The following is a 25,086-nucleotide window of genomic DNA, read 5'->3' as shown; positions in this document are numbered from 1 at the left end:
GCCTTCCATCTGTCCCTATCCTGGGCAAGATCAATCCAATCTTTTCCGTAGATTTCCTTTAGGTCCATCTCAACGTTATCCATCCATCTTCGTTTTGACCTTCCTACAGCTTAACTCGTTTGAATCAGTTTTAAAATAGATATTTTAAATAGATGGAAGAACTACTTTAATGACGTTTTAAATTTTCATGTAAGAGATAAATCAGAAGTAAATAAAGTACGCACAGCAGAAACTTTAGTTCCTGAACCTAACTTGACTGAAGTTAAAGGATCATGTCATTCATATTTTGAAAACTATAAAAAAAAATTGCAAGAACTTTGGTCCTATTTTAGATGCGGTCTAATTTTCGCCTTATACATGGTGATTCAGTAAAATCGTGCGAAAAGGAAATATGTGTTGCACCACTGAAGAACTGGCAATAGGGAACCTAAGGTCGGAGAAGCCAGCGTACCGAGATACGGAGAAGCCTCTCACTTGAGCATGGATGTCCGCAACCATCAGCAACTAGATTGCTACTGAGCATGGAATTGTGCTGGCTTACTGGCGGAAGGTAAAAAGGAAGATGTAGCTCTACGATAGATAAAATTGGATAAACTGCGAAAGATCCCGAAAGGTCTGAGAAATCGCACCTCATGAGTTCATGGTTAAGTGTATACAGGGTGATTCAGTAATAGCATGCATAAACGAAACAGGAAATAGGTGATGCACAACTGAACAGTTGGAGATACGGAACCTAGGGTCTGAGAAGCCAGAAACGAGGTATGGGCTGAAACATTTGGAGCTCTAGTGCGTACTTTTGCCCATAAGAATGACAAATAAGTGACATGCATGGCACTGCTGACGTACAGTGAGTAGCGTAATTTATTGGCATTGATTCACGCGCACGAGTGGCATGTTTACAAAATAAGGAATCTGTATAGTATGCTTGAAGAATCACCCAAATACATTTTTAACTACAATGGTTCAACCAATATCCATTACTTTCGAACAAAAATACATTTAAAATTAGACGTTATAATCCTCTACGTCTCTTGTTTCCCCTTTAATACTAAAGAAGTGAGACTAGGATTGTCTTATCGGCGCAGTGGAACGTAATGATCATATATTAGGTACTTAAAGTATACAATTTAAACTTAATATTCATTAACACATAATCTTTATTACAAATAATATTATTACTTATACTTTCCAAATTTAGTTAACTCAACAGAAATTTCTAAGGATTATCTCCCCGTTAAAATAGTACAGTTCGTCCCATTTGATTGTCACCAGTCAGTAAGTAACGGCTACAAGAGTCAGAGCCAACCGCAGTCCCGCCCAAAACCCCCACAGCCAACATGACCCGGAGCAATCTACGAAAAAAAATAATACAAAAAAAAAACAAAATCCTTCTCTTGCCCTTTTAAGAAGTAAAATTATCTATATGAACTTTAGGTAAATTACACCCGGCCATGCAGGCCCAAAAAGGGTGATAAACGGTAATGCAGTATACTCAGCCTGTCCAGCCTGGGTCCAGTTCGTCCAAAGTCTCCCCCAGTCAGCAAGGATCTGCCACGCTAAACTTCTCGCTCGCCCAGCGCAGAAGCCCAGCCAATGGCATAACCTTCCTGAGTCACCTCTCTATTTAGTCTCAATACGTCATTCATGAGTTATAGTACACTATGGGCTTACAACGTCTAACCTACCGCACATCGTTATGTAAGTCACAATGTAGTCACCTCGTGAATTAAGGGTAAAGATAAAGATTAGAATTTGTGACTGTTATTTTGAATTGGACGTGTATCAGATGCAACACTCAGTACTTGGAGAGTGTCCACAGACTTTTGGTGATATTGTGGCAACATGGTAAATTGAGACTTCACGAAATTATCAGATCGAATGAAAATAGTAAAGATTCTGTAAATGATTTTTCTGTCTGACGATATTTCTTGTCGTTCGCTTATATGTAAATTAGGATTAATTATTCCTGTATATAAAATTTGAAATTACAGGTTTATAACACAATCAAACCATTTCTTAATCACGTTGTAATATTTGTATGCAATTGTCTTCTATCTGCCTTTCAGCCGTTCCACAACATTTTTACCACTTAAAATTTTTGAATGTTCATGTTATTTCGATTAGTTCTGTAAATGGACAATAAATATGGATTCTACGCTATGATTTAGTGGCTTTTTTTGTAAACACAATCTAATATTTCCATACTAAAACTATTCTCTGTGGCTCAACACGCTTTCGAGGCCCAAGGCTGACAATTGTCATCACGATGCTGGCTGCATCAACACCAAAAATTTGGAGCTCCCGCCAGGGATCAAACTCGAAACTGTTGGACTACGCGGGAGCCCAAACCTTCCGTATTACAACTTTTAACTATCCTGGAGTTCTTGCAATATAATTCGAAGGACTGTGTCCGAGACATTCGCGTAAAGTCAAGAAGAATATCAATGATCAAATATTAATATGTTGAGGAGTATTACTACCAGCGCCTGAAGTGAAAATATTAGCTGGGGGATGATTGGTCGCGACCTTGGGGTTAGCTGGGGATGCTTCTATTATAGGTAGTATAACATGCTGGCAATGAGACAGCTGGGGGGGATGCTTTGCGAAAATTTTGCTAGCTAGGGGATGCCATCCCTCCGCATCCTCCCCCACTTTGAGCATTGATTACTACCAAAGGTTTAATTTGGTTGCCAAATGGAGGCGTGCAAGTACTATACTGTAAGAGACCTGCAAAAAGGCTCATTAGGATAATCCCTAATAACTTCATATTGACCATGATATTGCAATATGATTTTGCGTAATCCATCTCGTATATAAGGTACCCCCAAGATTTTACAGATTTAAGTGACGCATCTGTATCCTTGCATAACAGCAAGCAAATGTTTGATTAGATGTTGGGGATCCCGGGTTCGAATCCTGGCCTGGGCATGGATGTTTGTGAGTGTCCATCAATTTCATCATATCATCACTCATCCCCATCTTCGCAAGTTAGCCAAAAGTGGCACAGAAAGCGAAGTAAAATAAAGCAAATCAATCAATTAGATGTTGAATTAGTAAATACCTACAGTCAGTCCACTTGAATTGAAATTCCAACTGCTATTACCACAATAGTGTATTTAGCTAAGGGCTTTGGAGTTTTAAGTCCACTTTATGCACAGATAGGCTAATCGGTACTGGACCTACAGTTTAAAGTTGGATCCGAACCACTATATTCCTCCACCGGGGTATCGAACCAGGAACCAGTTCATTACGAGACAAGGCGACGACGTTACCACTGCGCATCCGGGGAGACTCTTTAGCTAAGAAACCATAGAAGGGTACGAGAACAAAGTCAGTGGGGGCGACGAGAACAAAGTCAGTGGGGGCGACGAGAACAAAGTCAGTGGGGGCGACGAGAACAAAGTCAGTGGGGGCGACGAGAACAAAGTCAGTGGGGGCGAAGAGAACAAAGTCAGGGGGAGATAGGAAATGGAAAGAAAAATTGTGGTCTAACTTACAGACTGATTCAAGAGGCCAGAAAGCACTAACAAACTCTGAAAATAAGGGCAAAAGACCCACGATGAAAATAAGATAAATCGACAGAAGATGCGAACGATACCCCATTGGCAATTTTCCGAAGCAGCATATTTCGAAATTTGCAATTTTATTTTATGGCTACACCATTTGATCACCCTGATGTTGCTAACCAATCAAATGTTCCAGAGTCGTGACGTTAGGACCAGTGACTGCAGAACCTATATTTACAAGATGTGCGCACAGAATAAGCTTTTTTAAACCTTCCACCTCGTCAGATGTGAAGCACATTGCTTTGATCTTCAGTGCTGCGATTTAAAAATGAAAGTTCACAATCTGTGTCTATGTTCCCTGCGGGGCGATTTAGGATATATAAACTGGAAGAAGGCGCCGAATCCGGGATAGACAATAGCTGACTCATGAAATCGCCCACAGCAGAACAGTGTGTGCATTTTTTATTACCGTTGCATGCTTTTTCTTCCCAGGGCCGAAATGCCGCCTGTGACTGGCAACCTTCATCTCATTAAAAATGACGGAGGATGTTGGTTTCAGTGGTGCCAACTTCAAATACATTTGGGTGGTTGGGCGGGCGGCAAGATTAACATGAACGATCCTCTTGAATTTGAGAGGGGGTCAAAAAGTGCCTTGCCTCCCAAAATCGGTATCAGGCTTATGGTTCTATTATTTTGCAATATATAGAAAAAATTGTATTACATAAAGAATGTATTCTTCGCTTATACATACAAAAGGTAAAAAAAGGTAAAGTGATCCCCTGTGCATAGCACCACGCCATTAAGGCGTATAGGGGGTGTGGGAGTAACGCCCCACACTTTCTTGATCCGGTCGTGAATGGGGGTGATGTGATCAGCATCACGCCCCTGACCGCCTTTACCCCCCAGGGTTTCCCCCAGGTACCCATGTTATTCGACGCTGGGTGGGCGCCGGGGCCGCTTCCATCGTTAGAAAAGTTCCCGGATTTGAACCGGCCGGGGATCGAACCCGGGACCTTTAGCATGCTAGTCAGACGCGTTACCGACTGAGCCACCACGGCCACCCGCTTATACATACTGAATATTTAAATATGTATATGTTCGGAATTTTTTGTTAAATAACGTCCCTTTTTCTGTCACTGTGGGTTATTCGTGACGATGAGGAAGAATGATTGCATTATCATAAGTTCACCGACGAAGGTTCTAGGTTGAGTCAGGGTTGTTGAAGGTCCAGGAACCCATGAATTCTAATGGGCTCTATTGGGTTACGTAACCGGACCGGAACCTTTTTTTCTCTTGCAAAATTTGAATTTGGTCCAAGTTGCTTATTGTTTCATTTCAGTACGGAACTTAGACCGTATTTAAGCTGATCCGAAAAAAAAGGTTCCTGGACCGAATTTAAATACTTTACACATAGAAAGGTTCTTTACGGTACAGAACCCATTTACGCTTGCTGATTTTCTCCCCTGGACCGGAATTGAATTTATTTAAAATTCCTGGACCCTTTAATAACTATGGTTTGAGTCCCGGCCAGGACATAAGTGATTTGTTATGATTGTCATCGACTGAACTCTTAAGGGCATGCAAACCGCCAGTTTGTTGTGCGATTTTGGTTGCCTGAATTGAAGGGTTTGAGCCATACTCTCAATTTCAGGCATACATATTGCTTACATCTTTTAGACAATTCTACTTGCTACCGTTTAAGTAGGTTTATAATTTATTGCCCTCTCAAACAGATATATCGAACATTGCACCGACTGTTGAGAATTAAACCTTTCTTAAGCTGTCCAGTTAAAATTGTTTTATTTTACTTCGCTTTTCTGCCACTTTTGCTAATAGTGAGGATGAGTGAAGCTACAGGTGAAATTAATGAAGGGACACTCACAATGAACACCCATGCCGGTATTCGCACCCGGGACTCCTATACAGTCTTTGGAATTACCGTTCTTGCAGTAAATTTACTTTTGGCAAAGTTTGTTTTCGTTGAATCCACTTTACGCACAGATAATCTAATTAGGACAATGCTTACAGTAAAGTGCATCCGAACCAAAATGTGCCTCCACCGGAAAGTGAACCCGGGACCCCTTGATAAAGCGATAGTATTAACCAGGACACTATCTGGGAGTTCCAACATTTACTCTTAAGTATAAATACATGGCAGTTACTATTTAAGTTCAATAACTTTTTATATCCAATTGAAGCCTTCCCGAAGGAAGGTTAAAAATGTGTTTCGGTTCACATCTTCAACATAGCAGTTCCAGTGTAACTTCAAACAACTATACGCCATGTTTGGAAAAATGTGCGGCACGTTCATATATTAGTTTGCTTTTTAAAATACTCCAAAAACATTCCTTCAAGAATAACTTTTAAAGATAGACAGATTTAATTATTTTTATTCTGCTCATTACATTTTCTTATCTGCTTTAAGTTTACCTCTAGGCAAGTAGTTATAGGTTTTCAGCATCAAGTACCTAACAAGGCCTATATTTAAAAACCAGACTATAACTCAAGTATATTCTGAAGCGATACCTACAAAACAAATTTTGCACGCACACACACATAATATATACACATGCATATATATATATATATATATATATATATATATATATATATACACATACATACATACATTCCTGGGATATCTGGCTTCGTAGCGCTTTGAACAATGATTAGATGTTACTGCCTGCCAATTTTATTATATTTATGTATTTGCCTTGATAAATCCGGACTATAGTTGAGAAAGAAATATTAAAATGTATTTGCTTTATTAGAAATTCATGCCAATGTGGGCGAGTCTGCAACTAGAGAACCTATCTACGTGTCCGGTCGATTCGCGGCCAAATTTAGGTTCCGAGATTTCCAGGGGTGGCGCACCTACTTTAATATAAACTGCAGTGACTCACGAAACGACCGTTTGACATTTCTGTCTGCAGCAACAGGGAGTATCTTTTCGGCGGCTCTTCATCATGAACAACGGCAACAAGATGGGACTACACCGATTAAAACCCATAATTTCATGGGAGAAACCTTTGCAGAGACAAATGTACTGTAAGAAGGAAAGGCTAATAACAATGGAGAACAGTAATTTATATCGGTGGAATTTTACAGTGAACAAGCCAAAGCAGGGTAGAGTGTATAACGTGGTGTTCACACTGTGAGAGTCCATGTGAACCTCTTTTGCAGGGTCGGATTGGAGCTATGTAAGCGTGATATGTTCCAACGTTTGCATAGCCCTGGTATATTGGTTATCAAATTTAAGATTATTTAAAAGTTAAAAAGACTATTTATATCATTTAAATAATTATAATTCTTTACCATATTTTATCGAAACTGAGGCTTGCCACTTTAATTTGCATGTACATTAATTTGCTGAACAGCAGTCAAATATGCGATATCTGAAATCTTAAAGAATATACCTTCATAAATTGAAGTGATACTATTGTTCATGTGTGTTTGTTTCATAATTTGTTTGTGCTTTTACACCGTGTTATACTGCCTTCAATGGTGAGTTTCGAGTTTAGATGAATGCTGAAATGGATAAGATAAACAAATGCAATGGTCAGCACTCTATGCACAAAAATCCGTGACTAGAAAGTGCCCTGAGAGTGTAAACCCACCTTCACAAATGAAGCACTATTGTTACATAAACGTGTTTGCAAAAAATAATCACTTTTGTTACATAAATGTGTTTGGAAAACATAAAAGATATGAAAAACGTTCAAATGTTTAAATTATTTGTCACACATACACACATCTACATGAAATATAAATTTGTGAGTAAGAATCATGACCGTTCGGAGTTCTAAGATACCTGGAGTGATCAGGTACAGTCACTGACACCTCTTGGTTGTAGCGATTCTATTGAAAGTGAATTGAGTGACCCAGAAGTGCCCGTGACTTTACACGGGCATATACAAGGAAAGAGATTCTTTGCACATAAACTGTTCTTCACATGCACTTGAACTCAATCTTTGCTGCGGTGTAGCGCATTCAGTAACTCTCTCGCCAGTGTTACGCGTACTACTTTTCTAGTGAGAAATTACATAAATTTCTCGCATCAGTAAATAATATAAATAAAAATAACCCGTGGCGCAACAGCCCATTACGGTCAGGGCCTACCTACCGACTGCCAGCCTCACTCCCACCTGCCGACGTGGGAGATCATCCAACAAGAAACGGGGTGACGTGTGGTCAGCACGACGAACTACCGGTAGTTGTTGTATGTTTCCGTGCCGGTATTACGCTACTCATTCGTGGCTCCCCAATTTGCTGACGATGGTAGGTGGCCACCGGTACCTTACAGGCCGAAATCTCAGGAGAACAGTTGTTACGTCCCCTCCCCCCCCAGGAGACTCGAACCCGCGCACGTCCCGTAGCCGGAGCCCAGACCATGACGCCTTGGACCTCACGGCCACGGTGTGGGACATATATACAATATACATCAGTCCCCGGTAATAAAAATGGAACATCTAACTCCTGAAATACTCGCTTCCCCGCAAGGTATTGTGTGTTGCCTAACTCTTCGGCGTTGAATGGATTTTAGTAGCAAATTTTCAATGTCAAGTTATGCCACAACCGTAGAGTTAGGCAACACACATAACGCCATTAAAGAAGCGAAGTATTTCAGGATCTAGGTGTTCCGTTTTTATTGCCGGTGACTGTACATCGAAAGCTTATGCAAGAACACACAAAGGGCATTCCGTTTGAGCTGTCTGAACTTCAGTTGTTTTTAAGTTTGGTACTTGTTTCTGCCATACTTTTTTTTCATTTGTAAATAAGCGAACATGAAGAAAATAATCTATAGTTAGATTTTGCAATATGCTTATTTTCACCCCTCTGCATTAAAAAGCACCTTAATGTTGTAAATTGTTTTCAACATCATTTCGGACTGGCAGAGTTTCAACTGTGTGAATTTTGAAAAGTAAATGTATACAATTGTTTTTTCATCATATCTTACTGCCTCTCAACTCCTTTCTAGCAGACAAGGGACTAAAATTAAGCAGAGTTTATTTCAGGTTGACATTGGGCCCACTTTATGAAACTGGGGTCCGATCCACTAAACTCCGCCTCACCCAGGAATCGAATCCAAGACCATTTGAGTTCAACATGATAGCCATTAGATACTATGCCTTCCGTTCATTAGTTATAAATATCTTCAATCCGGAATATTCCTCAATTTAATTTCATAAACAAGCGCAGTACTTTATACATCTCTGGCTTGGTTCAACCGACCTTCATGGCGTAGTGGTTATCAAAGCGCGCTACGACGTCCGAGGTCCAGGGTTCGAATCCCGGCCTGGCCATGAACGTTCTTCGCGAGTGTCCCTTCATCAACGTCATCACTCAATTTTCGCGATTAACCAAAAGTGGCAGAAAAGCGAAGTAAAATAAACCAAAGCAATGAATCCATATATTTGAGCAAAGTCCTATCTCCTCTCTTATGTTCACACCACGAATGTCACCCAATTATTAGTGAATACTTTCACCTCACTTAGTTTTGTAATGAGCACCCTTTGCGAGACATTTTCCCGGAACTCTTCGCTATCGGTTTGATAACATGTCCCACTTTCAGCTTTATTGCAGATTAAAATTTCACTGTTTTTTGTAGGAAACCTATTTGAACTTGCCACCAACTTTTTCTGTTCCTAATCTTTTTAACCGATTTGCAATATATAGGCCTACCTGTCGCGTTTCTACTATCGTCGATTAATCGCTCCATTGATAATAGTATAAGAAAAAAATAGGACGAAATAAGAATTTCTTAAGAAAATCTAACGTTTCGAGTGAATCAAACTCCATGTCACCCGTTCCATTAACTTCAACTCAAACAAATATTAGCATGTGAAGGATTCGTACATGATTCAGTGGAATTTTATTTGAAAAGTACCTTGTTTTCTTCTTTACGGTAGACTTGAAGATTGGTCTTTCAAATGGAAGACCAGTGCCCCTTCTGCTTCCAGAAGTTAAAAAAGCTTTTTGCTAGAGAGCATAATGGCACTTGAGTCTTACACAATGTCTTTACTTTCTTCTAGACTTGTTACTTGACACGAGCGTACATCGTGACGAAGAAAAATGGACTTTAGACTGAACAAACTTCGCGATAGACCTTCAGTAAAACTATGTGAACCTGTACGTTATGTATGGGATATGAATGTTATTGACGATTGGCTACTGCGTTTATGAATATTAAAAATAGCATCCCTGTTTCGCAAACTTTCAATTTAACGATTTTTTTGGTTAAATCATGATCAATTGGGATGTTACCGTGACCTGACCCTTAGAGACTTTTCGACAATACTAGAGCTCAGCCGATACCACTTTGAACCGATGCCGATACTCTCGCCGATGAGTTACAAATACTTGAAAATTACAATAATTAAAATTTGTTCAAAATATTGACCAATATTGGTGTGCAAATATTCTTCTCCAATTATGTGCGTGAATTTACCAAGAAATTTGCTTTATAATATTCAAGCAATATTAAAAGAGATGTTATGTAATTAAAAAATACAGTCTTTCGTGCAAAATAAAAAAAAAATCTTAATTTCCAGGATAATTACACTCCGCGAAAAATGTCGCGCGGCATCTTTGCGGATCCCGTGAAAGGCCAACATGCCGGGAAAATATCGGCTGACGGCTGGTATCGGTAGATGAATTCCAACCCATACTTTCCAATACCCATACATCGGCATCGGCTCAGTCCTACACAATACCGAGAACGAAACACTTGTGCAAAATCGAGACGGGCCTTAGTCTGACATACCAAGACGATATCGATGCGATTATTTGCATGTAGGTCATATTTTGTTTATTGTAATTGTAATTAATCCGTTAGACAACTGAGAATTAGCGAAACGTGAATAAGTTTCGCTTTTTCCCCGAGGGCTCGTATACCTTCAGTAGCAAGATAGTAAGTCAACCACTTTATATACCCTCGGCCATCTCCTAACCCTATAAGAGTAGCAAATATTTACAGACAAATGTTAACCTGATTTTGATACCAGTATTTGGGTATATATAAAATGCAACGAATACCGAAACTCAAAATATAAAGATCAGTGCCGGGCAATGCAGTAAAGTTCAAAATAAACCAAGGCAAATATTTTGTGAAATACGGACGTTAATAGGAATCAGCACACACGAAAAATATTGATTCCAATAACTTAACTGCGATGAAAATACATTGGCCTAAATTTCACCAGATCTCACGTCATGACACACTTGTTTCTTAAATTCAATTTCTCAGAAATATCAATACAGACGCACGAAATCGACATCAAACGTATTCGAGATTAACACCTATAAAAGAATAAGATTTTTCTCATGATTTAAATCAAAGTAGATTGAGGAAGGGGAGTCGGGGATATCGGGTTCACACCTTCAAGAAATGCCGTCCGTACAAAAAAAATAATTATTACAATTGAAACCTGTTCACCTGCATTTACTAAAACTACTTACTTACAAATGTATAAGGTTACTCAACTTATCAATTTAACTGCACAGGACGCATTGAAAATATTTATTATTATAATGGGGGTTACTATTAAGCCATACAATACAGGATGATTATAAAGTTTCGATCCATTTCTGTGAAAAACCGATATTAGAATCAAACCAATAATGAGAATAATCTAGCAATGTACAATTCTAGAAAAGGTGTTACGTGAAGCGGTGCGTCGCTGGGAGTTTTGTGTGGACGTGCAGGGTGGTCATTTGGAATAAGGCTCAGTGCAACCTGTGATGGATTATGTGTTACTCTGAGGTTGCGTTTACATTATCTGTAGAAGTTTTGATAGATTATGCGTTAATAAATGTTAGGTTTTCCATTCTCATTCGTTTGATTCTAATATCTGTTTTTCACAGAAATGGATCGAAACTTTATAATCACCCTGTATTTCATTTAAAAAATATTAATACATGTAATGGCTTGATGCCCTAGTATAACAAATTATGAATAAAACAACTAATGATAACGCCAGTATACGAAAAACTCAATTTCTTAAGAACACGTGTTGTCGACTTGCGAGCTCGCTACGAAGTTCCAGGTTCGAATCCCGGCCTGGGCATGGGTGCTCTTTGTGAATGTTCCTTTATCAATTACATTTAATCGGTGAGCCAAAAGTGGCAAAAAAGCGACGTAAAATAAGAATATTGCAGATAGAAACATACAAAATTAAAAACACGTAGAATGCAGGAGAGTAATTAATGAGAGTTTGCAACAATTTGCCGACCAGCATGTCTACATCACAATTTAAAGCACCTGTGCAATGAAAACATTTACCAACACTGAGGCGTTTACTGAGGAGGAATAAGAAGGGGACCAACACATAAACAGCTAGAAATTGAAATTGTTTCAGTTCTTGGATCCTAATTGTACCAGACTTACTTGTTGTAAGTCCACTTAAAGGCTTAAGATAGGCAAATCGGGACAGAACCCACAGTTTAAATAGGAATCCACTGTCCAATGTGCTTTGACCGGCAATCCATCCCGGGGGTGCTTGGTTACAAGGCAGACAACGTTACCACTACGTTATCCGGGAGTCCCGAAGTGGTCTGTGGAATTATCAGCCACCGATTATACAAGCATATATACGAGCACTGTCGACATTCTTACTTATTTGTTAAGTTGGAAAAAGTTCTCTTCCGATAGCGGTTAAAGTTTCAAACATAATTTCCGCTTTTGCAGTTTACGTCGTTATGTTTTTATCGTCTTTAATCAATAACAGGCAAAACCAGATTAAGCTGTGTTAATTAAAGAACATGTGATTTGATTTTCATTTGTATTATTTAGGGTCGCTTTTCTGCCACTTTTGACTAGTCGCGACGATGAGAATGAGTGGTATGATGAAATTGATGAAGGGACATTCACAAAGAGCACCCATGCCTAGATTCGAACCCGGGACTCCTAACGTAGCGCGCTATGCTAACCGCTCCGCCACGGAGGTTGGCTTAAAGAGTATGTGATATGTTTTTGTTTTTCTCCAATTTTTAGTGTGGAGATAACCGTGAAAATATATTGTATTAAATTATCAATGTTACCCATTATAAACCTACTATTCTGAAAATAACGCTAAAGATTTAACGACATTTCAACTAAAATGACACGATATTTATTCACCTAACATTGAATTTCAAAAAGATTGCTTTAGAGTCACCTTCCCCCCCCCCCAAGCTAACCATTCAACCGAATGGTTATTTTACCGTGAATCCTAACGGAAATGCATAACTGTATTTTATCACTGGTATTGTGCAATGTTAATGTTCCGTGTTCTGAGACAAATCATTTGCATTGAAACATAACATACAAGGACGCGTAATTACAGTTTGAAGGCATTGTCTTTCTCTTGTCCCGCAACTGTCGCCAAATGAAGTACACGGGCACCCAGAGTAAGTGCGCCTGCACCGTCCTCGCACTTCCTAGATCCTTCACCCGAACTGGATCGATGTTCTGTTCCACCATGCAGTCTGCTTTTGCATGCAGCCTTCTGAAGTTGAAAACTTTCTTTATCGAGCAGTTCACAAGACATTTAAGAAAGATCGTGCCACGAACAACGGCTATTTAAATAAACTAAGTTTTCTTTGTATTCCAAATTTATCAGCTTCATCGTCCAGTTCAATTTCCCAACGGTGCATCTGATATGGCCTTCCCTGGCATTGCCTAGATGCTTCCCCAAACGATCTCGGCGCTGGAGCACATCGACCAGTGTGATGCTCCCAAACCCCCCACCATCAGTTATGCGATTTACATTTTATTTTCGCATCGAATAACGATACATTACGAGTACAAGCGCACTGGGAGATTGTTTACTCCTGCGTTACGTCATTACTTTGCTCTTCCCGCTACTAAAGGTTACTGGTACCAGAAAAAAAGGACGAGGAAAGGATTATCGCGAATCACATGACCTGGGACTCCAAAATTACGAAAATGCTTTGCCGAATGTGATACATGAGAAATAACAAACATATCTGACTTTAGATCTCAGTCGAGAAATTCTACCATAAACCCAAACACAAGCTTTAAGGTCAGAATTTGATTACTTCGTATTGATGAAGAAAGCAATTTTAAAGTTGACGTGTACTCAAGTTCGAGTGTACTCCTTATAAATAATAGAACAGAGCTAGATTAAGTGAGAAGAAAGGATAGGTCACAGAATGAATATGCAATTTTCAAGAGAAAAGTCGACTGGCTGTATTTAGTTTAGTTTTTTTTTTTCCAAGGATGTTGTTGAATATAAGTAGGCTATATTGAATCGACGTGATTTGAGGATGACTCGACAAAATTGTAGCTATTAAATTTTGGAACGAATGGTAAATAAATATCACACTATTCGGATGGATAGGGTGCTGCATACGTTCTCTATTTCGGTACTGCGAGATAGGGAGGCAATCAAGGCAAAACTTCGATTCTTACAGATAAAACATTTTGCTTCATTTTATTTGTGTACTTTCTTATTTCCGCACCTCGCTTTTTCGTATATAGGCTGATGATGAATGAAGCATGGAGAAGCTTTTCTTTAATCGATGAAAGCTTATTTCGCTTTATTTTTAAAATATTCATTTTCTTTTTACAAAATACATGAAATTTATGTGCCGAATTTTCAACATTCATAAAAATTACATACAAAATATTTGTAATAATTGCATTATAAGTATGAATTTGAGCCACGAACAAGAATGCTCTAGTAGAGCACAACGTTCATGAACGTCCCTCCCCCTTGAAAAATTCCCAGCGCCGGTCCTGGGCATGACCACCAAACCAGAGCCCACCTAAAGATATTTTATCCACCCTTGGACCCACCCCAAGAAAAATTTCTGGCGACGCCACTGCTTACGCCCCAAATGTACTTCGTCCATACTTATTTACTCTACAGTAATGGAAACGTTGTTTCTTTTTCTATTTCCAGTATCCAGTCAAGTAAGACGTCCGACTGCCATACGGGACGCAGAAGTTTGATTCCCGAGACGAGTGGCCTCTGGATGAAATTAGTCCGCCCATTACCCATCCTCCCCATATGGCCGAATGGGTAAAGCCCTATTTCCAAATCCCCTACATGAACGGCGCACCTTTTTGGGGGGGGGGAACCTTTGCACGTTATTTTTTAATTTCTTTCGGTTAAACGAAACGATGAGAAAGGGCATGCTTTGTTTAGGATTTGAATCTTAGGCCTTTTGCTAACCATTCCATTACAGCCTTTCCTTATGCTCTAAAACGTATTGCCTATTTATCACGTTTAACGAGAGCGTTACAAACTAACCTTGAAGTTTTCTTCTTTAAAAATTAATTTGAAACGAATCGTAAAAAAATCCACTGTTAAATGCATGAACGTTTCGAGGGGAGTCGCTGGAAAGTAGAATGGTTGAAATTTGATGCAGTGACTAAGCTGTTGCTAACTCGGATAATTGCAGCAACATTAAGCGAACAGCGAATGAGACAACTTGCAGTTGCACGCTTGATTAGAGGCATCATCAAAATGAAAATATGGTCACGGAGGGGGAAAGCGCATAGCCTCTGTGTCCGAGCGCGTTAAGTGGTCGTATGTCGATCTCGCCACCGGAGTTCCCGGGTTCGAGTCCAGGCCTGCGCATGGGAGTTTCTTGCGAGTGCCCCTTCATCAATTGAATCTATCCATCATTCATTCTCATAGTCCCGAATAGTCAAAAGTGGCATAAAAGCAACCAAAAAAAGGGAAAGAAATACAAACAAATTGGTCAGTAATTGTTACCTCCCAAAAACACAATCATAATTTGTTAAATCAATGAATATGAACCCTCACACATGAATTTTACAGGTCATATTTAGGGCATAGTAAATGTTACTGCCTTGGAAAAATATTTTGGATACATTCCATTTCTTCCCTCACTTTTTACTACCGACGTTACTGGTTATTTAAATAACAAATAAAAAAACTATGTCTAATATATTGCATGCATTTTAACATATTGAAACATTTAAGTTGCCAAAAATATTAAGACATAATTTTTATATGCACAAACCTGACACTTGGAGGAGCGATGCCCCGCGCCCTATTGCCTACCCTGTGGATCCGAACCTGAAACACGCTTGCATTTAATTAAGCCCCAACGTTTTCCGCATTTGTAATTTTTAAAATCTGTTACATTGCAATTCCCTTTTAAATTTCCATCTTCCGTGGTATATTAAATAAAAAAATATCCAGCTCTACAAACAATTCATCAAGTGAATAAACTTCAAAAGGAAATGAATTAATTAAAACTGTTTAACAAGTAGTTTCAAACTGAGCCGTGTAAACTGAGAAAACAATACACTACAACCTGTACACTAATACGTAATTGCGACCATGAAATGAATTGAAGAAACAGGGCAACGGAGAAAAAGAAACATCCATAAGTTAGGGCCCTGCCTTCGTAGCAATTTAGGCTAACTAACCACTTTGCATGATCAGTATGATATACCAGGAAAATAATTACTAAATATTTAGTGTGTCAAGCGTGAAGGTAAGAATTACGAATCTGTCTCACAAACCTGAAAGTGATGTAACAATGTGGAAAGATATGTTCCCGAATGTGAAGTGTCTGTTAACCGTAGATAGTTTTTATTGAGTCCTTCACGACTGAGTTCTTTTTCATCGGATGGCACTTCATAAAATGTTTTAATTTGACAAAATCATAAAGGAAACTGGGCAACCCCTTATTGTGCGTAATTATAGAATCAATAAACAACTTATCGAGGAAAGTTTAGCGATGGTTGTTCACCATTTTTCCAATTCTCCATATTCTACATCAGGAACACGTTATTACGAGTGCTTCAGCACTTAGGCTATTTGCACCATTCACTTAATACGAAGACGAACTTTTTAAGCAGAATCGTATTGAAATCCAGGCAAAACATATCAGAACTAAATTTCCCATACATCTGGTTAAAAGGCTGTAGGAAGAATACACATTCGTGCCAGAGCCCCATTAGTCTGCACTCGGGAGCCTTTCGAAAATGTCACTTCCATACACACGCATTAAAATAACAGATTCTGATCGTATTTTAAGGAATTGTGCAAGAAATCAGTTTATTTCATCCCGTGATATCCAGAGAAATCCCATAACTCAAAATTTTAGATTTTGAAATCAAAAAGACCAAATGGTGTATATGAATCATTTTATATTCTGTAACACACAACCATCTAATATTAATAAACTGAAGAGAATTGGAAAGGTATTTGTTTCTTTCTGCATGCAACTAATTTATATATTCACTTTACTTATCAAGGAAACCATAAACAAATGCAAGTTAGATTCTGACTTATTTTATTGCTCATAAAAACTTTTGTTATTAGTTAACGCAGTCACGTTGATACATATCCAATCTTTCCTTGCTAACACCCATTAAGAGAATGACGTTTACTGCTCATTAGTCTTCTGATATGAACTGTGACCTTTCAGGTGTACGCAGACTTTTCTCTAGTGACTAACTTTCACGGACGAAGAAGTAACAAGGGATCTACAGAGATGCGACGGGTTGTTGGCACCAGAGGAGCAAGAACCGGAAAGTACATTGTCTCGTGCTGTGTAGTAACAGGAAGTGGCATGAAAAAAGCTCCAATTCCCGTTGTATGCTCTTCCTTGCGGTAAATGTTTTGATGAGACTCCACACACATAGAGGTGAATGTATCAAATAGGAAAAAAGTGTATGGAGCTTGCAGCCTTGAGCATTCTTCTAAATGCTTCACGGCTCGTGCAAAAACATGTATCAATAATGGCATCAAATATTTCTTGAACATATGGAATGCGTTGAAGCATTTGAACGTTTTGACTGGGCTACAAACATTGCAATTGTTCGATAAGTTTGTAAATTTTGGTAAAAAATATTAAAGATAAACACAATAATAATTGTGCTCAACAATACTATTGCAGGATAAATATTAAGACATTCTGTTCGGGAGAACTAAAATAAACTCCTGTCGTGGCTAAATGACAAACCAATGACTGTCCCCCCAGCACAAAATAACTTTGTCCAGTTTTACTTGTAATGTTTTTATTTTTCTTTCTTTGTCACCGGTATAAATTTCAGTAAATATGACTGAATATGTCCAGAGAGAACCTAAATCAATCCTCCACTTTCAAAAGTTCAGTTTGCATGGCACCCGTTGTGTGTGTGTGGGGGGGGGGTCTATATACGGTATATTTAACAACAAAAAAAGTTCGTTATATTTGTATCAATGTATTTAGCATACGAAATTTGGTCTGGCAATACTTGTCAGTAGTTCCAACTTCCAAGCATGCTAAAATTTGTTTATTAGAAACAAATAACATGAGGGACTTATCCACAATTTCAATCTGAAGTTAAGAATAGTTTTGCGGGGATACAAAAGTAAATTAAGTGCCAAAATTATCAGAGATTAGAGCCTAGAGAAAATTTTAGGATACCACTAAAATTTTGGCTAGTGTTAGGGGGTGTGTAGATAAATCGCTGAATAACAAAACCAAACTGCTCAAAACTCTTTTGTAGATGAAGTGTTGTTGTTTGTCACTACGAATGAGTTAATTACAAGATGCTGTTTTATTCAAAAATGTAACGAAGTTGAATGGAAATTGCTCTTTCACATTTTATGCACTAAAAAAAGGGATTAATTTGCATGTTCAACTGGCTGAAGCTAAACAAAGGGGAAAATATAATGTATCACTTTATGTAGCTAGTTTTGTGTGTGTCATTTCTTATCTAATTATGAACCGATAAACTCCTTCGAATAGGTAGAAATGCATATCGATATGTTTCAGTCTTCCACACTATCAATATCTATTGACGGATTTGGTCACTTTTATTGATCTTAATTTTTTCAATGCGTAACTGTTATAATTTACGTGATATCGACTTAACTGGCACGTAAAAAAATATATGTACGTAGGCGAGAAGTGGCGGAGTGGTTAGCACATAGCGCTACGACGCTAGTGGTCCCGGTTCGAATCTTGGCCTGGGCATGATGTTTCTGAGTGTCCATTCATCAATTTCATCATATCATCACTCATCCCCATCTTCGCAAATTAGCCAAAAGTGGCACAAAAAGCAAAGTAAAATAAAGAAAATCAATCTATCTGTTGACAGTTATGCAGATTGTATGCAACCCGCTGTATTCTAATATAATTCAGGTTGTCTATCAATAAGGCTGCAGATTTACTTGACGTAAATGTAAATTCATTCAAATTCAACGGGCATTTTTACACCTGATTATGTCCGTCACTGTACGTATGAACGTTCTCCTATCCTTGTGTATTTTCTGCCCTGGAAATCACCAATAATATTTTACTTTCACCCCTCCCTCTCCCACATAGAGGTTTACAGATCTATGAAAGTTTGGTAACATTTTTATTACAGTCTCCCTTACTCAAGGTAAGACACCGAGATAGAAAATTGGATACAGAGATGAAATCGGAAATAAGCGCAATACGGCACCGGGATATTTATCTCCAACATAAAATGACCAGGAAGCATGTAGAAACGCGATGATATGAATATCTCATGCGACAGCCATAACGGCAGATAAATACAGCTGTAAGAGAGAAAAAAGGACAAAAATAAAGAGATCAGGTCAACTTCCAAAGTACTGCGAGTACTGCAGAACTTAAACTTGGCTCTGGTCATGATGTACTCTCCAAGGCACGCACGCCTGTTGCCAAGTTTTGTAAAGGTGATGGGTACGTTGCTAAGCGGATAAAACTAAATAAAAAAAGAATAGGTGCGCCGAGTGAGGAAAATGTATCCTTTATGCAAGTGACTATAATAACTCGTTAACAAGTAATCTTACTATGGCTGAGCCGATACCACTTTGAGCAGATACCGATGCTGGGGCATTCCACGAAAAGTGGTCCTACTAGATGCAAATAACAAAATAAATTAATCTGAAAAATATTAGTGTTTATAATTCCATTAAGGTTTGAATGTTTGTGAATGCATATAATTTGCATATTTCACCAAAAATAAATTATTAGCATCTGTAGCCTATATGATTCACATACAACTGAAGTCAAATTTTGCTACATAAAGTGTCACACACGTAACACATTTCCGTTAATGTTTTTCATGCACTCCGGTTATGCCATCATGCTCAAGGTTTTTTTCATTTGCTAGCAGACACCACCAAGTACTTCATAATTCTGTGAAATTAGTTCATTATGAATATTTTAATCAAATCTCGTGTCTCAAACCTTACTTTTCGTGTGTGAAATGTCACACGTAACGCTGGAATGGCCCTGCTTGAAAATTGCAACAGTTAAAAGTTGATCAAACTAATGATTAATATTATAACCCTGTCCCAGCTAACTGTGGAGAAGGCGAACGAATTCAAGTCTCTGCGCAAGTAGTGATGCGAGACGGCTTCACCGATGAACACGTGAGAGGGACAGAATTGCGTGGAGGGGAGGAAAGCGACTGTAGTTACCAGCCATCCAGCAGCGTGTAACTTCGCTCTGGCCAATAGATTTCCCTCGCTCCTCTGACGCTATGCGCGGCCTTGCTCCACAGTTAGCTGGGACAGGGTATAGTATGAGATTATTCCACTTCAGTTACAAGCATCAATTTACCAGAGTTTTGCTTCAAAATATTCAAGAATTACATCAAAATATGAAAATACCTGTTATGTAATCACAAAATAAAGTGTTTCGCACAACATTGGTGCAAATTACACGAAAAGTTTGTATTTTGCATAACTTCAGGATAATTAGACTTGTCGCGTGGCATTTTTGCGGACCCTACGAAAGAAGAAAACGCCAGAAAAATATCGGCAGGTATTGGTAAATAAAATCCAATAGATCTTACCGACACCGATACTACTGGCATCAGCTCAGCCTTAATTCTTACTAATCATATCCTTCCAGATCATTCTGCAAATTTACAAGAAGGCAATGCTTTATTTAGGCCACGAATCGTGGCTAATTGAGACTAATACGTTTGATCTCACGGGGAATCGAACCCTTGATTGCCAAGAAACAAACTTGCACCTGTGGGGTTAATTTGCAGGCGAACTGAATGTGTAGGTTCCATCCAAGTCCGTGTCTTCGTCCTACTAACGGAACTTTCTCCCAGCTTTGCGGTCACTTCTGCCAAAGATGGGCGAAGTCGTCCTCAAAACACTTCCATGCCAGTGTTCAGTTCGTTCTCACGCATGCGCGTTTTGATAGTATATTATACACTGTCCCGAGTATCTCTGGAGCAAGGCCGCGCATAAAGCAAGAGAAGGGGGGAAATCGAGTGGGCAGAGCGAAGCAATACACGCTGCTACGAAGGCTTGTAACTGCATTCGCTTTCCCCCGCTGCACGCAGTCCTGTTCCCTCTCACGTGTTCATTGGTGGAGCCGTCTCGCGTCACCACTACTTGCGCAGAGACTTGTATTCGTTCGCCTGCTCCAGAGATAGTTGGGACAGAGTATAGATCACTTGGTTTCAGGTGGCTGACATTTCCATACTACAGCGGACCAAAAGTCAAGCGTTTAAAATCGAATTCGCGATCTTGTTCCCTGAAGGTTCCGGGTTTGGGGCCCGACCTTGGCAGATCTAGAAACTTTTCCTGGAAGGGGCACAGAATATGCTATAAGGATATACGATGTAGTTATGGAAATGTAATATGTATTTATTTATTTATTAAAATCAACGTTTAACACAAAGATAATTACGAGCTAGATTTGTGGCCACTAAACTAATTGCGACTGGACCTTCAAAGAGGACTCCGAAACCCTGCACAACCACAACCAAGATGATCGTATTAGTAGATTTTTGTGAAATGCAAGTAGCTCTACGTTATTATGTATTGACAGTGGTTACGGAAAGAAATAGATAAGCTTGAGAATTAATTTCTTCAGGAAAAACTATGAAAAACATCGGAAATATTTGACCTAGAATGCTCTCGCCTTGTACCAACAGTTAACCAGCCAACGCTATTGCCTCGTATTCAACAAGCAACGGGATTATTTTTCCGGTTAAATGTCTAGTAATTTTGTCCCGATTATTATATTTGTGATTGTGCTAAAGTTTGTTTCATTCATTTATTATCCGGAAATTGTAGTATAGCGCTATCAAGGACGCATTTAGGGAAGGGGCTCCGGACCCTCCCCCCCAAAGACTTTCCAAAGTACTAAAATTAAAAAAAATTAAATTTGCTTGTTTAGCATTTTTTTGTATAATCAATGGTTATTAATTACTTCTGGACTTAGTAGAAGGCAAGGATTATATTAAGATCATGTAATCCTTTCGAAGACAGTACCGAAGATTTATGCTTGCGCACTACTATTTATGATAATATGCATAAAATATTAATCCGGAACTTTGCTTTTCGTCAACTGGATCTAACATCCTTTGTTATTCAATAAATATCCAATTCTTCATCTATTTGACAATTTCTTTGCCAGGTCACTTCTTGTTATACAAATTGTGCCGACTACAGGTAAGCTAAATAATGAATACGTACTGTCTCTTTACCTATTCCTGTAATAACAATATAATATCAATTAATTTATATATTTTAAGTAGTATTAATTTATTCCTTTAATATAATAATATTAATTTAAATATTAATATTATTATTACTGGGGCACTTGATTTGGATCCTTCCAGATACGTGCCTGAATGCTATCTATACTTTTTATAATTTTTAGTCATCCTTTTGGGAGGAGCACGTGCCCCCGTGTCCCTCCCGCTAAATCCGCCAAATCTCCCTTCATCAAATCCTTTATCTTCATTGTCGCGATTTTTTTCTTTAAACGGCGGTTTCGTACAAATCCGACTAATTTTCCCTCCATTCCGCATTCCAAGGGATATAAGATACATCTGTAGAAATGATACCTCCAGAACGTATTAACGGCGCCAAATATGTGTTCTAAAGCTTACAGCTCTATGACTGACTACAGCTGAATGCAATATAAAGACCAGCCTTCTGATTTATCTATGTACAAGAACGTTAGCTCGAGAGCTCTGAACTGACAAATATTAAAGAGGCAGGATGTAACCAGCAGGGGTGAACTTACTTTATCTGTGTTATATTTCTCCCCGTCTTTCAAGTCTTTCCCTGGGAATGCGTCATTCCTACCGCACCACGAGAGAATTTTATCTCATGACACATGCGATTTTATGCCTTCTCTGAAATCATGCGCAATACGCTACAACTTAATCATTCTACAGGTAAATAAAACTAAAATTCTTTGAGATTTTCTGGTTCTACACAAAATCACCTTCTCCGAAGATTTAGCTGCGATACGAAATGCGAAAATTTCCAGTAACGGCGACATCTCAAAAAATTATATTTGGGCTGGGTAAGAAAAACGAAATTTAAACCTTTACCCTAAGTGTACACGTTGTAAATTTACTGTAAATTTAGTACACTAAACTATTATAAAATATATGCATACATAAAAACATGCTTCAAACATACGATGCATGCGTACAGTCCAGAAATTCTGATAATCTATAACGAATCGCCTCTTTATTGCTTTAAGTCCACTTTTATGCTCAGATAGGCTAATCGGGACTAGACCTTCAGGTTAGTCGATCACGTGTCGATGGCGTTATCACTATGCCATCAAGGCGGCCCTACAATAGGGTCGTTTAGGCATTTGGGGGATTAACAAGTAACGCTTTACTTTTTCGGTTCTTCCGTTAGTAACGCGTAATCAAAATTACAACGGTGCTTCGTTACGTTATTTTTGTCACCTTAATAAATCCTGAACTGGAGGATTTTTTCGACGGGCTTTTAGCTTTGTTGTGTTTTTAAACATGCGCATGTTAAGTTACGATGGAAAAACTTGCAATGCTGAGAACAGATATGTTATAAATAGTATGTTTGACGCTGTAACGATAGCGCGCTTCTTTTTTCAGTAACTTCTCAACTCTAAGCACGGTTTCACAAGCACGGTTTTATTTCCAGAAATATCATTAGATTATGGATCACATCATATTGTTTTATCTCGTACGGTCAGATCATGCGGCTATGTTGTGAACATTCTATATATACACTATTAGTTTGGAGTTGGTATTTTATTTTTGTCCCTTTCGTAGGCGGGTATAAAAGGCGATCGTCCACTTCGTTACCATGGTTACCATGGATCTTTTCCTTCGAACCGTTTTGACGTCTTCAACTTGTGGCTCGTGAAGTTGATTCCTCCTTAAACTTCCTTTGTGCGACTGGGAGAGTTGTGCAGATACTAAGCAAAGTATTGTGTAGTCAGAGACACTTTTGAGTTGTGTGAAAACCATTGACAATCTGGGCGAAAAATTTTAGATCTAAGCTTGTTGTACGAGAAAGATTCTTCCGTTCTATTGTCCTCGGTTTCAGACACGGGGTTCTCTCCCCGCATGCTGCGAAGGGTGATAAATAGTCACATTTACTGACGCACTCATTAATTTTTAAATAATTTGTTCATCCTGTCCTCGAAATGTTTATACTTATGGCTTCAATAGTTCCAGACAGATGGACAAGAAGTAAGCCTAGCCTAAGTTAAATGCTCCAATGCATATTTTATTACCGCTTGTAACATGGTCTATCAATATTACAGATTCATTTTCTCACTCCAAATTTTAACGAATTGGATCCGTATATAATTGACCACAGCAAACCTTGATATTTTGATTTGCTGTGATCTCGGGGTTCTAACTAATACTGATTTGGAATTGGCATCTTCTGTACCAGGTGGTACTTTTTTGTGCCATTTCCCCAGTGGTACCCGATTTGCACGATTATCCAGTGCATTAAAAAAGTGGTGCACATTTTGTACCACTATGCTGTAAAGAATTAAACATAGTTTTACTTGCTCAGGCCATGGTTAGTGAGCAAAACATGGTACAATTGTCTTATTTAGATTTGTATTTATGTCACTTTACTGTCAGGTTAACCAGGTCAGTATACAGTCTAATTGTACTCGCCTCTTTGGGAATATTGAAATTTGTTTATATAATATGTGCAAACGCTTGAAGGCAACCTATAAATGCCTTTAGAAAACTTTCTATTCTTCCGTGCAGTCTTTCATTGTTCATCGTGTAGTTGAAAACGCTTTTAATCAAGTGAAACTGAAAATGACAGCAATACTGTATTCGTTCACCCTTTGGATAACATACAGCGAGAAAAGGCCTTATAGATGCTATCAGTGAAAATAAATATTTCGATAAAATGACACCAAAATATCTTCATTTTATAGCATTTTCCCCGCGACACTTGTGCGTTATTGAATAACATTCAGTGTTATTCATACAGTAACACATCATTTCTCAATCTCAAACAAAGTTAATATGTGTTATGTTAAACGATAGATCTTTTTGAAATTCCCTATTTGCTTACTCGAAAGGGAAGTTTCTCTGATGAACTCAAATATCCCACGCGAGTGAAATGCCACGGACGTAATGTCACTTATAACAAGGAAGTCAAAAAGTTAACCTTATTTAGCAAATTGCTTTGACAACAAATAACACGTTCATCACCTTGGGTGCAGTTGTTTAGCGGGAGAGCATCCTATTAGTTTACTTGGACATCTGCCTAGTTATATTTTTATAATCAGGATTGGCAACCGGCCAAGCCTGACTTGCTCCAGATCAGCACGTGAGGTAGACCGGGGTGCAGGCATTCCCCTGTCC

The 25,086-nt window shown here is 38.6% G+C and overlaps 1 protein-coding gene across 3 annotated transcripts in view; it reads right to left on the bottom strand.

Moving 5' to 3' along the window:
* Positions 1-25,086, bottom strand: part of LOC145984217 (patched domain-containing protein 3-like) — a 235,198-nt gene that overhangs the window by 113,685 nt on the left and 96,427 nt on the right. The window lies entirely within an intron of this gene.

This window comes from Lepisma saccharinum, chromosome 2, assembly GCF_977018435.1.
Source record: "Lepisma saccharinum chromosome 2, izLepSacc3.1, whole genome shotgun sequence".
Classification (NCBI taxonomy): Eukaryota; Metazoa; Arthropoda; class Insecta; order Zygentoma; family Lepismatidae; genus Lepisma; species Lepisma saccharinum.
The sequence above is the reverse complement of the archived record's forward strand: the minus strand, read 5'-3'. Positions and strand labels throughout refer to the sequence as shown.